This window comes from Schistocerca americana, chromosome 1 (assembly GCF_021461395.2).
Source record: "Schistocerca americana isolate TAMUIC-IGC-003095 chromosome 1, iqSchAmer2.1, whole genome shotgun sequence".
In the NCBI taxonomy this organism is placed as follows: domain Eukaryota; kingdom Metazoa; phylum Arthropoda; class Insecta; order Orthoptera; family Acrididae; genus Schistocerca; species Schistocerca americana.
The window spans coordinates 339,478,723-339,493,966 of NC_060119.1; the positions used below are offsets into that span (position 1 = coordinate 339,478,723).

At 40.6% G+C, this 15,244-nt stretch overlaps 1 protein-coding gene across 1 annotated transcript in view; it reads right to left on the minus strand.

Moving 5' to 3' along the window:
* The window catches only part of LOC124548219 (transcription factor Ken 1-like), a 206,112-nt gene extending 191,156 nt beyond the window's left edge, over window positions 1-14,956 (minus strand). The window contains exon 1 of the mRNA XM_047125162.1: window positions 14,527-14,956. The gene's annotated coding sequence lies outside the window, so the exon portion shown is untranslated. The remainder of the gene's footprint in view (window positions 1-14,526) is intronic.
* Window positions 14,957-15,244: the final 288 nt, after the last annotated feature.

Genomic DNA, 15,244 nt, shown 5'->3' on the forward strand with positions numbered 1-15,244 from the left:
CAGACAACACTTTCTGCTTGTTTATGGACTATAAAACATGGACTGTTGTTTGAATAATTTGCGTTTTCATGTTAAAGATCACAATGCCATTTTTGGTAGCAATTTCTTGGTGGAAATGATTCTTTCTGCTTACCCAACATGATACATAAGTGGGCAACACAAGAAAAACCACTTTCCATAAGCAATACGTATACGTTAAAGTTAAGCCGAGGTAAACAAACTGCACGCACTACGCATATAAAAAACTATTTTGGCCATTGGAAAATATGAAAAGTAAACATTTAGAACACGGTAAAAGGTACATCACTTCAAGGATATATTTAACATTATTAGGAAGCAAACACAGTTTTTGTAAATTGTATAGAATTTATTTTTAAAACTCTTTACGCGCCCTGGGAAATTATCGGTATCGGCGATACTTTTCTAGACTTCTTATTCTTTATGCTACAACTGCATTGCAGTTTATATATTAATTACTTAAAATTAACAGTGACAGTGCTTCTTGTACAAAGTTAATAATTTTAACCAAATAATCGCGAGGTCTAAGTGGTTTTCATAGCTTTATAATATAACACTTGTGAATAAAATGGTTCAAATGGCCCTGAGCACTATGCGACTTAACTTCTGAGTTCATCAGTCGCCTAGAACTTAGAACTAATTAAACCTAACTAACTTAAGGACACCACACACATCCATGCCCGAGGCAGGATTCGAACCTGTGACCGTAGCGGTCGCTCGGTTCCAGACTGTAGCGCCTAGAACCGCACGGCCACTCCGGCCGGCCCCTTGTGAATAGATCTTAGTCCAATTTCTGAGTGAGGGAAATGTTGCCAGAGTCTTCATAACTTTTTATTCTCTTTATCCTGTCGTTCAAGTTCAACCTTTTTTTCCCTCTTTTTCCTTTCAAGATTCATCTCCAGCATCAAGCACATGCAGTTTGTGAGTACCGATTCGTCCTTCGATCATTCCAATAAATCGTTGATCCAGGGTGAGAGTTTTCCGTAATATTATTTATTTTGTTGTGCAAACCCCTCAACAGCATTCGTTGTTCGGTGCAGTTTTCCGTACCAATTCCACATTGCGAGGTGGTATCAGCATCCTGTAACCAGATATCCATAACGTAAAAAAAAAATTTAGAAAAAATTTGTTGTCAGGAGCTTGCACAAGAATCTCAGCATATCAGTTACTTACAATTGGCAGCATTTCATGCATGCTGAGATGAAATCACAAATCTTCGTTCTGACTGTACTCTTCAGTTAGACCGATATCGCGAACTGTTCTTCATATGTAGAGTAGAAATCATTAACGGGCTAAATAATAAAAGACCGATTCAGATTTATTAAGTTATTTTTACAAAAATATTTTTATGAAGAAACCTCATCAATATTTTTTATTTGGCGTCTATAGTAATAGTCGCACAACTATGCAAAATTTTTTTAGGTTACCTTCCTTTTATCAATGAAAATAAATATATTATTCTGAAAAACGCTGAATGTGCAAAATGCCATACGGCTGTCGACAGAAATTAGGTAAGTTCGCTAAACATTGTCCTCATCTTGACAACACTAGGTGCAATTCTTTTCACTTGGATCCAGCTACATTGGGAAATATTTATTTTCGTTGTGATAATTTGTGTATCGGCTATTTTTTTAAAACAAAAAATACCCAAGCTGGATCACAGTAACCTCAAATGTTTGTTAGGTGTCGCATTCCCAATAAGTTTTACAAGTTCCTTAGGTACCTGGCACTCTGACGTTCTTTAGGTCTGTTATGTTTTTCAATCCGAACAAAATCTCTGTGTCACAAGCTGCAGACAATTTTAAAGCTGTGTGACACCTTGCCCACCTTATCCTCTCCAGTGGGCCGGCACAAACTGCTCATGCTATCCTTCGGGCCTTATATGCACTACTAGAAGTGATCGTAGCGCTTAGCCCACTTTTCAGGTTTTGGCAACGGCACTTGATTTGGCGGGACTCACTCAAAAAAATTTGACACTTAGCTCGTTATTGATTTCCGCTCAATATATAGAAATAACTTCCACTTATTTAACTTGAGGAGAAACTTCACCAAGGGCCGATATCGCAGTGGCTTCAAAATCAACATTTACTTTTCTCGAATCCAAGTGAAGTACTGCATGTTTGATCAGACGAAAGAGGCGAACATGGGTGTGTTTCGTCTTGTTAGGGAGCAGGGAAAATACTACATGAAGCATGTCTGTTTCGTCACTTGGGCCTCCTAAACGTAAATGTATGGTGTGGATTTGTGCAAACTGCTTGCTTGGTGCAGTTCAGAAATATTTCCTCCATAAGAAAATGGGAAAACGGGTTTAAGCTTTCTTTTCCTTTGCTTTCACTAAAAACGACTATCCTCTCCTCTAATCCATCACCTTCTAGAAGAAAACTACTGCCATCATCAATTTTAAGATATCTCCATGAATATCAATTTCGTAACGGTTCTTGTGCAACTATTGGTTTCCCGGCGCTTGACTCATCTGATAACTCAAGGTCCTCTTCATATTTTCTGAGTGTAGCATTAGCGTAACAAAATCATAACCGTTATTATGAAGCTTCACCATTCCACCCACGTATACAGGTATCTCGGATAACTGGGTAGCTTCTTCTCGAGCTCTCTTCTTCGCCCTCTTGATTTGCTTGCCCGCATCTCGTGGTCGTGCGGTAGCGTTCTCGCTTCCCACGCCCGGGTTCCCGGGTTCGATTCCTGGCGGGGTCAGGGATTTTCTCTGCCTCGTGATGGCTGGGTGTTGTGTGCTGTCCTTAGGTTAGTTAGGTTTAATTAGTTCTAAGTTCTAGGGGACTGATGACCATAGATGTTAAGTCCCATAGTGCTCAGAGCCATTTGAACCAACCATTTGATTTGCTTCTTCACTTCAAGAGCTGCGTCGTTAGGTGCTCCAAAGCGATTTTAGGACACTTAAAACACTTCTCCGTTTTTCGAACGTATCTTCCCATTGCAATGATTGGACTTTTTGCTTATGCACACGCTCGAAACAACATGTTAATTAGATTCCCTAAATTTAGATAATTGTAACCACTTTAATGAGCAGAAGGGCTGCTTTTGGTATTTCTGGACACCGTTAAGATCAAATCTTATTAATTATTATTATTTGCTAGGTAATTGTTGTTTAACTTGTACATACGAAGAATTGTTAGTGTTTGTACGAAGATAATCAGTGAGACTGTAGCCATATTGCCTGTTTCAGTGGAACGCATACATTTCTTGTGCAAGTTACTTATGCGTAATTTCAACAGTATTCTCACGCAGAGAGAGAGAGAGAGAGAGAGAGAGAGAGAGAGAGAGCTTTCTCTAAATTAACACGAAACATAGCATGTTGTGTGATACGTGTTATCTCACGAAGCACTGTTTCCTGAAACCACAGGTCACACAATACACTCTGTATTTCTTATTAATCTGGACAACCGCGTTCCCTATGAGACTGAGTATCATATTCCTATGGTGAATATGGTTTGTGCTTGTACGCAAGTATTGAATAGTTATCTTTGTTCACAGTTGAGTCGAGATACTGTCGTAACTAAAGCAATGTAATTTCTACAACGAATTTTTCCTACTTTCAGGAGACACAATCATTCGCAAACTCATAATAACACAATAAAACACTCAAATTGAGGCACTGTAGTCATTCAAAGTGTCTTTTCAGAATGTTTAGATCATCGAAATAATGACGAAATATTTCAGCCGTAACGGATAAAATGATATAATCTTAACTTTCCAAATACCGACATAATTTTCATTATTGTCGCGAAAGACTGCTAGCCACATCAGCCAGTGCTGTGAGCGAGAGTGTGAAATCTGCACACTGCCTATATTCCATTTTAATTTAAACTGATTCTACTTTTTAATTCTGTATTTCTGCTAAGGGACATCGTTATTTTTCTCTCTACGAATTCACAAATGAAATGTGAAAGGCGGAGACTAAAAATCACTTAGTTGTATCTTTAATATGTCAGCAATTAATCTATTTTGACGAACTGTCAAGTGGGAAAACCCGTAGGTATAGTTTTGTAGATACTGTATGTTAATGTATTTGCAACGTTATTACTGTTATAAGCATGTCCATTGTGTGAATACACGGAAACATCTTCAGCAATGGGGAAAGTATGTTGATAATTTTACGTTGTTAGTTGGTTAGTAAGTTGTAATGCGACATTTTAAGGGAACTTACTTCGTAACATATTCATACTGACTTTTAACAATAGGCAGTATTTTTTTGATTGATTTTTAAAATTCACTTACAGCAGTCAAACGAGGTTCTTTGCGGTAAGCATAAAGCTATGAGTAAAGAAGATGAAAATAACATATTACTAGCACATTCATTACTGAAAATGCAATCTTTATTGAAAATAAGACAAGTGTTCCAACAATATTTTGTTATGTGTTTATTGGAGATACTTGTAGCGCGTTTTATTCACGAAAAGCTTGCGTTAAACGTGATTAACGCAATGCAATGCACATAAAATAGAAGCACTGGGCTTACACTGAAGAAACAGCAATGCGCAATGTTACAAGAAATATGAATGAGAGAAGGTGTAAAGTGAGCAAATGGAAGAAATCAAGTTTTGGGGAAATTTTACTTAAGCGTACCTCCAGCCACAAAGGAGACCGCAAGCAGTACTTTGGCGCTCCTATTCTTGGACACAGCTCAAGAGACTGGGACTCACAGGAAGTGGTCGTGAAGGAAGAATATGGAGAATATCAGAGGTTTACTGCTACGATCGGTTCATTCGGCCTTTAGGTGTTACGAAGATTCTAGCAAAATTTAAGTCGAATCGCTAGAAGAAAGAGGGACTAATTCTCCCGAAAGCCCGGTGGGTGATTTGGGAGATTGTAAACCTGATATAGACTTCGAAACGATTTAATCATAAGAACAAGAGAAGGGAGATTTTAGCGAATAATGAGGCAGTGACATTAATTTTTCAGTCGTTATTTTCACGAATAGAAGACGAAAAGAAATGTCTAATGAATTCTGGTACGAAGTCCCGTCCAGCATAACTTGTACATTGGTTTTCTGCGCATACATAGCAAAAAGTGGCTCTGAGCACTATGGGATTTAACTGCTGAGGTCATGAGTCCCCTAGAACTTAGAACTACTTAAACCTAACTAACCTAAGGACATCACACAAATCCATGCACGAGGCAGGATTCGAACCTACGACCGAAGCGGTCGCGCGGTTCCAGACTGCAGCGCCTAGAACCGCTCGGCCACCACGGCCGGCCATACATAGCAACTCGAAAATAGTGGGCAATAGTAAGAGATCGGACTGCTCATGTTAAAGTAAGATGTGAAGAACATTTGAGCGAATGTTCAAAAGTGTTTAGCTTCTGTACCGATTGTTCAGTACGTCTCACACTAGGCACCCATCTTTCCGCTGGACAAAGGCTTCGGATTTCTGCTGAAGTCAGCCGTAAACACAATCAAACAAAAATGAAATAATTTGTGTTGTCTCTCATCATTCAACAACTTGAGTGAGAATAGATGCTTGTTCACTGGCAGATATTGCGTGAAATGCCCAATTGACAGAACCCACAGAAATAAATACAACAGAATTAAGTCGCATGATCGTAGCCCCCAAGAAGGATCGCATATTTAATGTGCACTTGGTCATATATACCGAACAGTGCAGTAGCGTCACTCAGCATGAGGTAATCCTGTCGTAATCCTGGCGGGGTCCTCCAAACATCAAGCAATTTAATGCGAAGGTAACATTCATTTCTCGTTCTTAGTACGACAATAAACATAGCTGACTGAGCCACAACTAAGGAATTAAACACCTCCAGCTCGATACTGACATACACACCTATCCACTTATTTATATGGGAGGAATCCGAAACGTAAGTATTGCCTACTACCTTATGTTTTCAAGTGCTACACATTGTGTTCTCTTTATTGTAGATCTATACTTATACTGCGCACGCCACCTTATGAAGTATGGCGGAGAATAGTTTGCGTACCACTGTCACTTCACCCCCACCCCAACCCCCCTTCCCTGTTCGAGTCATGAATGATGCGTGGGGCGAGCTGGAATCCTTCTAATTTTGCCGTCTTAGTCTTTTCGAAGCGTGAATATATTGGCTGAGTCTTCTTGAACTGTATCATCCAGTAATTTTAACAAAAAGCCACATTGCTGTGCTCGACATCTCTCTTGTTGTGTCTGCCATTGGACTTGGTAACCATCTCCGCGATACGCTTACGCACTTGTTAAATTAACTTGTGATGAAACGCGCTACTTTTCTTCGGATTTTCTCCATTTCATCCGCAAATCTGATGTAGTAAGGGTCCCCAAACTGATTAGCAATACTCAAGTTATCGGTCGAGGGAGGACTTTGTAGGTTACATTCGTAGGTGGACAACACTTCCCGAGGATTCTTCCAATGAATCTCTGCCTGGCATTTGCCTTTGCTACGATTAGTTTCCTGTAGTTGTTCCACTTTAAATCTCTCTGTACATATATTTCTAGATATTTAATGAATGTGACTGCGTTCAGTAAGTGTTCGGCAATTGTGTCATCACAGAATAACGGGTCTTTCCGCCACGTTACATTTGTTTGTGTTGAGAGAGTTAGCTGATAACTCCACCCCAAACGTCGATCGTCCGGAGGTCTCTCTGCATTTCGTTACAGTTATCTAGAGCTGTGACATTTTTATACAGTGTGTTCCAGGAGGAATGGCCAGTATTCAGGGATGTGAAAGGAAAGGTCATTCGAAGCAAAAAAAAAAGTAAATGCGGGCTCTAAAATGCATATCTTAATTAAGAGCTGTGAGCACTTGATTAGTAGAAGAGAGATATTTCACAGTAGCGAAGATGAAAACAAACTCATAGCTCTTAAGTTACGCATTTTACACCCCATGTTTACTAGACCATTTTGCTTCGAATAATATCCTTTCATATCCCTGAATACTTAAAATGTGTCCTGGAATACCTTGTATACAACAATATCTCTGGCGAAAAGCCTCACAGCACTTCCGAAGTTAACCAATAGATCATTTACATATACTGCGAACAGTAGTGGTGCGATAACAGTCCTTTGGGATACTCACGAAGTTACTTTTACATTCGTACGTTCCTTTTCTTTTAGAATGACATAGAGTACATGAAATTTTCCTATACGATCTCGACAATTTCGTGACATTTCAAAATTATTTGTTATCAGTAATATATCTATCTGATCTGTAATGCTTCAGGTCTTTCAGGTTTCTTTTTCCTTGTAAGACATTTTCCGTCAATCGACTGGTTTACATCCCACCAATTTGTAGTACAGTTTAGAATTCGTTGGATGAGAGAGGGAAGCAGCACGAGTAGACGGTTCTACGCTGGTTTATGTTTTTGTGCTGCACACTTTCGCTTTCGCCGGACAAGCTGTTGGGAGAGTATCTGTGCCGTCCTTGAGCTCGCTCGTCTATCTCTGCGCTACGCTCTGTCAGCACCACACACACACACACACACACACACACACACACACACACGCATCATGTACGCACAGACGAGCCGGCACACGCTGTCAGATAAGGAGGAGATGACGCTTTGGTAAACTTTTATCGGGTCAAGGTCTGTATATTTTTGCGTGCGCCTGGCTTTTGATAGCGACTTCGTTGGCTGAGTGGGCACACTGACCCACTTTCCCCGCGCCTCGCATCGCTCCTATTCATTCTCGGCTCGCGGACAGATAAGCGCCCCAGCCGAGATCAAAGAGCGAGTTATCTACGCTACGAGCGGCCCATCAAACTCTCGATTAGGGATTTTCTAACGAAACAGCCCTACGCCCTAGCCGACCATGTCTCTTGTTATTAAGCAACAGATGATAACTTATTTAACATCAAGCAACAGATGATAACTTATTTAACATCATAACGTACATGTCCAAGGTAACTTCCGAAATGTAATCGACATCGTGTGTTGTCAAGTAACTGGTATACAATTACAAAATGAAAACATCGATGACTCTATCACTGTATAAACAGTGTACCACCTTGTGTTTGAGGAGCACAGTACATAATTCGAAGACGGGGTGTAGAACCCGAACATTTGCATAAAAGCGGATATACGAGACAATTTAAGAGGTTTACCACAGTAATCGGGCGACATTCCTGTTCCAGTTCCCAAGTTTCCCTCCTGTTTAAAGGAAACAGAGTGGGGTACTGGGTTTTGCAGAGCTTAGATCAAAGTAATCATATTCATGATTTAATCTTCCCACGTTTTAACCTAAGCACTTCAGGTGTGTGTCCGACTAAATACGTGGCCGAGTCCTCTCTTATCCTTGTCCACCTTGAATCATACATTAGGTGAACGCTTTTCGCAATTTTTTTCCGGCAGGGGAATGACATTCCGTAATAGGTATGTGGCATTCCGTAATCATAATTTTGGTCGATTCTGATGTAGGCATGGATAGGCCTACTCTAAAACTGACAGTATCGACTGCTTGCTGTAACTGTCAGGTAATAGGTAATTCTTATCTGACACTTTTCTTGTCGGCAATCTGGCGTTCAAGCCAGCAGTTTGGTTTACTTTAATTTTACGTATCTGTATATATGTAAAGATGCCAGAAATTAAGCTGAGAAGTGCGAGCAGAAATCGTACATAGTTTGAAGCAAGTAATTTCCGTTTCCCGTAATAAAAGACGTCTCTCGATATCAAATATTCACACGGAACGTTCCCGGAATTTTGATTCTGAAACACAGGATTTCTAAGGAAGTGAAAAGCGAACTATGTTAGAACGGAGTAACAAGGAACTGACAGCGTTTCAAATATGGTGCTAAAGCAGGGTATTACATTAATGATTAGCCAGACTAGTAAAACAAAAAACGAAAGTACCTGAGAGAAATGACGTGAAAAGAATATGTAAGACCTTAGTGGGGTACACTAACTTATAAGGAATGGTAAGCGATATAAGGAATGATGTAGATGCAAAAATTGTAGGGCCAAAGAAAAATTAAAATATGTGAAACAAATTATCAAGAGTTGAAGGGATTAGCACCAAACAGCAAGGACAGCGTTACGCCAGTCGAGACATAGTGTGTTCAAGGAGAAACTGATAAAAAGAATAGTGTCGTTGGGTATTCAGAACCAAAATAACAAGATCTGCAACAAGGCCAAAAACAACTGTAAAGTATTTTAACTAAAATTTGCACAGTGCTTTATCCAGTTTCTCGAGCAAGTTTGTAAGATACATAGATTCATCCTTATTCCATTTACGAATCTTCCGGCTCTGTTTTTGGTTAATTCCTGTGACCGTTTGTCCGACTTTTTAACCCCCAGTACACCATTTCCAAGGCCGATTAATGAAGAGCCGATTTACCGGCACTTTTACCTTTTAAACTATTCCTTAAAAACACTGAAAAGGGTCAATAATTGTTCGCTATTGTGAAAAAATAAATATTTTTGCTTTTACGAGATTTATACCATTATGATTCAAACATTTCTTTCCAGTTTTCTTTCGGTACTTCGACTTAAAAGAGATTCTCAGTTCTAGATGACGCATGTTCCACTGTCTACTGACAAAACAATTTCTAACAGACTATTTACAGCATAACTTATATTGATATTTCTGAAAAATACAATGCACATTCGTGAGCAACTTGTTCGTGATTACTTAGGACGATAACGTATCATGAAGATACTAGGAGGGCTCGGTTTAAAAACGATGGGAGCGATTGCTTGGCTTCGCGCTAACAGCGAATGCAGGTACGTCTTGGTAAAATCAGATGCCCAAGTTTCATTTAGGTACTAATCTCTTCATATTCTCCCTCGTCTTTGTTTTCTTCGTTGTGTGAAGCTTGCCTACAGCTCTGGTTTCTTTTTTAGAACCGTAGCAAAACAGCATGACAAGTGATGAATCTCTGGAAACGCTACAAATTTTCATTGAGAACCCCCTTTAGGACAACATTCTAGAAAATGCATTACTCCTCCTAGAAATACTTGTTAATGGCTGATAATGCTTTCCAGTTCACAAGCAAGAACATGCACGACTGTTTGACCGTTCAGTTTACTGTGGTGGCGACTAAAACCCTTTCATTTTTTAATGAAATGTAAAGTAGTACTTTCACAGTCATTCAGAACTAAAATTCACATGTTCAGAATTGAGATAAAAATATTTTTCACATTTTGGCACATAGTGCGGGAGTTATACTGACTGTATCACATATGCATGCGGAGTGCTACGCCGCTGGAATCTTAAGAAGACGGCCAGGAAAAAAAAAAAAAAAAAAAAAAAACCACACACACACACACACATGTAGTCGTCTACGGTCTGCAGGTTGCCATGACTTAATAGTGGAAGCAATTCCCATTATTTCACGCATGTTACGCGCATACAATGAGTCTCTAAATGGTTTTCAGCTGTCAGCGCGAGGATTTCCTCATTTATGACGACTAACTCTCCGAAGCTTTGTACGTTTTCATTCTCTACATATATTCTTTGGAAGGCATTTTGCGACAAGAGTAAATACTGCGACTGGAATTCCGTAATAGCTTTTAGTTTCAGTGCGTGGGCAAGCCTTTGCACGAACGATAGTCGTTTCCGGGGCATTGGTCAAGGCCTCAGATCCAACTGAAAACATTAGGAAAACTGATATGTATTGTTGTAAGGCATGCTTCTTGGAGCGTATTAATAGTATCGGAAGAGCTGTCTCAGTAATGGGAAATAATTTTATTCGCACTGTGAATTACTTGTTTCGACCAATAATTATCTTCAGGTGTGCATCCAAGGTTGCTGAATGCAAATTCGTATGCTGAAGTTCTCCAGAAGATACTCGTCCACCTTTTTACTCCATGACCCAAAATAAATGACATTAATAGCACTATTCTTGGTGGCTGGTAGCATTCGAATTCATTATGGTCATCTTAACCACTGAAACGTGCTATAAATTCGGCGAAGTGGGAACATAGATTTTTGAGCACGTAATTTAGTTTCATGGGAATTATTTTTTTGTATTTCTATAACTATTCTTGGAACCATTGCAACACTCCTGTTATTGACTACATGTCTATTAGTGTGACTATTTGAACACATTCGAGTTTCGCAATCCGTTTTCAACGAACGTAGTAAGTCTGTCTCTTTGTACAAATTTCACTGATTTCCGCAAACACAGACAAGAAAGAAAAATGTTTTTAAAAGTCGTAGATATCTTGGGATGAAGGTACTGGACGCTAATTAATTGCCTTGAAGTCAGTTGTCTAATACTACGTTGTTTATCACATTAACTGTTTTATAACAAGCTTCCTTAATGCCGTACAACACACGTCCTCTTTTTAAGGGATTTGAAAAGGAATCATAATGTTCGTGAACATTTCACAGCACTTACATCTCATGCGAAACGCAAGCAAAGATAGAACGTTTGACTTTGCTTCAGTGTATTTTGTGACTCTTTACGCAGGCAAAAATGAAGCCACAGAAAAAAATTCTTCCACAGAGATTTCTTCTCCACCGGTACGTTAGCCATATGTACTAAGAGAAGTGGGGACAACCAAGATAAGTATTTCCGCATACTGATTATGTTTCCAACCTCAATATTTTCAGGTTAATAGCCACTTCAGATAGCGTCGCAATCCAAAGATTAATTATTTTTGGCTGGATGTTGTAGTTTATTACTATTTACTTCGATTTTTACATGTATACAGGTATTACATTTCCAAACCTCTACGCTAGACGTTTACATTTGATAGAGAAAATGATAACGCTTGTTTGTCACGATGTAAATTACAGCTTAGCTATTTATTTTCCGACGAAGAGCACTCAAGAGAGGCTCAAAGAGAGCAGTTAACGAAATCGTTACGAGCCATGAGTTATGAATACGAAAATACCTGAAAGGAGGTTTCAAAAAGACAAAGCATGACGAGAATAGCTGTAAGTAGGGTGGAACAACTGCATTTGTATTTCCGTAAACGCGGCTACGACATCTAAAATATAATGGGGAGTTTGACGATAGGAACTTTCTCCACCATAAAAATTTGTCAAGTGTTCAGTCTCGGTATATGTAGTTTAATTTCTGCGAATAAGAACGTCCATTTTGAAAACTATTTAGAAATCCGTTTCGAAAATCTATAGGAAGTGATTTGTCATTATTTTAGGCCACAGTATACCACTATTATCGTACATTGTCTATTTTGGTTAGATCAGAACGTGTCATTTAGATTTTGAGGACTGGGGGTGTGAAGTGTAGACTCAATTGCGTGTACAGTAAGTAGATTATCTACGGAAGAGATTCTATCCACTTCTAGCCTTAGAGTACACTTTTGCAACCTCCTTCTGGATTACTGCAAACGTTTGTGGAATTCGCATCTGGTTGGAGCAACAGGTGGCACCGGGTGTATACAATGAAAAGTATCGATAATGGACCACGTGTGGTTGAGTTACAGGAGAATGTAAAATAAATGCTCGAAGAAGATATATATTAGAACAAATAAGCCCTCGGTCACAAATATTAAGTCAAAATTGATCAGGTTTCGACGCTACTATGAGCGTCGTCTTCAGAATTAAATTAACTGTTCTAAAACATATTAGGTATATAATACATTAATAAAATTAAAGTTTGTACTGACTGGGAAGAGATGCAGTACTTACAAGTCACATTTAAAAAAAATCTAAGCCGGAAAGGCGACGTCATGAATAGTTGCAAATAAGATGGCGAGTAGCTAGGGGCTGCTCGTACTTGAGTGAACAAGGGTTGCAACAAGAGTAACTTTAATTTTATTAATGTATTATATACCTAATATGTTTTAGAACAGTTAATTTAATTCTGAAGACGACGCTCATAGTAGCGTCGAAACATGGTCAATTTTGACTTAATATTTGTGACCGAGGACTTATTTGTTCTAATATAATTCCGACACGGTCACTGAACCTTAGCAGCTATGTTCAAAGTTCTCGAAGAAGATGTTTATTTTCGTAAAATCTATGGCATCTCGAAAATTTTTAGAGGAGGTTTTCAACTTCTTTTTCAGCTTCTTAACATATCCCTCGTGCGGGGGCTGCAGGAAAAGGAAGCCTAATAATGGCAAATAATTACATCGATTATAATCAAGTGTTCTTTCCACGATTCGTTTGGGAAATGGATGGGAATAAACTTCAATACATGGTGTAAAGCACCGTTAGCCACGCACTACAATGATTTATAGAATATGTATATAGATGAGAATCTGTCTCTAGAAATTAGCTGGCACTACCTTGCATGCACAATTTCTGTCATGCAATTTATAGTTCGGATCGTGAGAAATCGATGATAGTAGAAACTTTGGTCATTAACTAATTACTGTTTAAATGCATTCTGTTGTATCGGTGTATAAAAATGTGGGAAACAGAAAGGGGAAGGTCCAAGATCATAACAAAATATGCCGTTGTAGTGGCATAAAATGCGAACTGACAGATTTGTTTATCTTTAGCCTGCTAGTAATAAGTTCAGTTAATACCGCTGTTGCAGATAACAGTATAGTTCCGCCCGAAGAACATGATCCTTGGCTGCTGACTGACGTTGCTAGTTTACATCTCTGAGTGATCCTTGGGAATGTGTGACAACAATGCCTTATCGCGGCGAGATAAGAGACGAGACGTTCCCTTCAGGAAATCACTGGGTCACTAGGCCACTGGAACAAACATTTCGAGTGTCGTAAGCACTGGCAACTCCCCCTGTTTTTTTTGTTCTTTCTTTGTGCCACGACCAGTGGTCAAAGGCCGCTGATATAGCACGCAGTACGGAGGGAAGCACATTCTCGCTGGTGGCTCAGACCTTCTTTTTTATGAAAGGCAGTCGCTTATTAAGCTGGACTACAGAGGGATTTCGATTTAGGGGAGAGACGGTCGGGGCAGCAGGGTGGCTTGCCGGTTGGGGTGGCCGACAGCAGAGGGGAAGCGCGCCCCTCCATCACTTTCACTGTCTGCACTCCGGGGAGCCGGGCCGTTGGGGTGAGTGCAGGCCCCAGAGCTCGCGCGTCCTGCATGGGCGGGGACGCGATAGGACGGGATGGGGCGTGGTGGCGGGAGGGGGGAGGGGGCAGGGCCTTGAGCCTGTTCAAGGTCAGCAGCTGGACAACCTACTCCACAGGCCCCGGCTTGACCTCCCCGCCGATCCTCGGTAGCATCGCAACAAAACACGCCGAGCGAGGGGGCCACAATAGGAAGAAAAACGCGCGGACCCCTACCAGGCAGCCACCCGCGGCTCACCCCTGCACGCAGAGTCGCTCGGATTCCGAGTTTGCCACTCGCTCACGCTGCGTGGCCAACTCAATTGCACCGATGCAACCATAGACAATATCTACGTCTACCACCACAAAATTGTCACAGCAACCAAAAGTCTCATTACCCCATACTCGTCGCCTGATTCTATCTCAACAGAAGCCATTATAAGTCATGCAGAACACATGCGCAAATGGAACTGCACCTCTGAACGTCAACATTTCAGTAGCGTCTGACAAGGTCAGAGACCGTCACATACGTCTCGGATGAGGCAACGCCGTTGGTACTCACTTTTACGACAACCAAGAAAAGCCTTTTTACTCACCGAAGCGACGTGAAGCAATCAGGGCAGCTGCAGTCTTCCGAAATATCCTACAGAAGGCAGCACGGGCTGGTACGGCAGAGTTTCAAAATCCTCGCGAGGTTTCGCAGCAGCAGCGGCAGCTGTTGGCGTGGGCGGAGCACTCATCCGGGACAACATCGTTAGCGTATACGCCACTTTCGAAAACCCGCCTCGTGGCCATACTGGCACCCAAGGCGCACTGTACAGGGAGTCGTCTCGAAAAGAAGGGTGGAAAAAAAAAGCTTCCTGTAATAACGTACTCTCACTTCCCAATGTATAGCATATTTTTACACACACACACACAAACACACACGGCCAATATCCAGCTGGATCGAAAATCTGTTTTCACATTGCAGGAATCTTATCAAATCCTCTCACTTTCACTTTGACGGCGAGGAGAGCACACTGCCGACTGTCGGTAGCCGGCTTAAACAAAACAAAAAAAAAAAAAAAAAGCGTAAGACAAAAAAAAGGAAACAACAGTCTACGGGAACACAGAGACAGGTACACTCGTTTCTTTTAAAGGCACACAGTTTCACAATTGTGCTATTCTTCAGATATGGTTTACTGCGTTTCGGTACGCAATTTTTTTTTCTTTTTACCTTCCCTTGCGAGAGTGAGAGCAAGTTTGGTTAACACCACAGCACTGCCGGCTGGCGCAGACGGCGAAACACACTTTAGCGCGGGGCGAGAGGGAAGA